General features: G+C 44.7%; 1 non-coding gene across 1 annotated transcript; it reads left to right on the top strand.

The window, feature by feature from the left end:
- The first annotated feature begins 490 nt into the window (after positions 1-490).
- LOC141616205 (small nucleolar RNA R71) lies at positions 491-597 on the top strand. The gene has a single exon (XR_012530565.1). It is a non-coding gene; the product is annotated as a small nucleolar RNA R71 (small nucleolar RNA).
- The last annotated feature ends 653 nt before the right edge of the window (positions 598-1,250 follow it).

Genomic DNA, 1,250 nt, shown 5'->3' with positions numbered 1-1,250 from the left:
CTGCTGCTGCTGTGGGGGTGGAGTCGGATTTTAGGCGTTTTGGCTACTCCACCTCAAGTTTGGATGGACATTCGGCTCAAAATAAGTGTTTGTCTGCTTATAATGTTGAAAAGCAGCACAAGACTCATAGGGACTAGGACAAAAATCTGCAACATGTCCTTCTCCTCCACATCTCTTGTAGACGAAAGGACCGTCTGACACAGCATTCACGTGATAGATCCCTCCTTTTGAAGCTCCTCCCAACTCGTACTTATCAAATCTCGCCGTAAGAGCCTCTAATGCAGCTACAGAAGGGGATTCAGCAGCTCTCCTTTGATTTCCCCTGGAATTTCCATGCTCAGCTTTATGGGTGGCCATATCATCAATGATTTTCCACCCCTTAGTTTCTCCAACATTCTCCTGAAATCTGCCATTAGCTGCCACATCCAGGATAGCCCTCTGATCGTCATAAAGCCCATTATAAAATTGATTGCATAGGCTCCATTGCTCGAACCCATGGTGCGGAATAGTTCGCACCAGCTTCTTGAAACGGACCCATGCCTCATGAAAATTCTCATCAAGACCCTGTTTAAAGCTCGTGATCTGAGCTCTAATGGCATTGGTCTTCGAGGCAGAGAAATATTTCTTGTAGAATGCTAGGGCCAAATAATTCCAGTCAGTGATCCCATTAGCAGCTCGATCCAGGTCTCGGTACCACTCCCTAGCAGCATCACGGAGTGAGAATATGAACATCGTTTCCTTAACCTGGTCCTGGGTCACACCTGCTGGTGGGGGTATGGAGCAGCAGTAGTCAATGAATGTCTCCATATGTTTTGCCGCATCTTCATTTGCAGCTCCCCCAAATTGGTTTCTCTCAACCAAGTTAATATAAGTTGGTTTTGGCTCAAATTTTCTTTCCGTCCCTGGTAATGCGAATCCCTTATAGAGATTCGCAGCTGTTGGCTCGGAGTGACTAGCTATACTTGCTTCTTCAGCCATCTCTAGAAAATCTGGTGAGGTAACGATATCGGTTGAAGAAACTGGAGATGATGGTGGGTTCTCCTCAAATAATTCGTTCTCGTAAAAACTAGAATGAGAACCAGGCTCTTCCTCTGACTGTTGTTCTTGAAATAATCTCCTCTTCACGCGCAAAGTCCTCTCAAGCTCGAGATCAAGAGGAAATAATTCGCCTTGTTGAGATCTGCGCATAAGATAAAACTACACAAAAATAATGAGAAAAGATTAAGGAACAAAAGCTCCTTAAACTAAGA

The sequence above is a fragment of the Silene latifolia genome, chromosome 11 (genome assembly GCF_048544455.1).
Source record: "Silene latifolia isolate original U9 population chromosome 11, ASM4854445v1, whole genome shotgun sequence".
NCBI lineage: Eukaryota > Viridiplantae > Streptophyta > Magnoliopsida > Caryophyllales > Caryophyllaceae > Silene > Silene latifolia.
The sequence above is the reverse complement of the archived record's forward strand: the minus strand, read 5'-3'. Positions and strand labels throughout refer to the sequence as shown.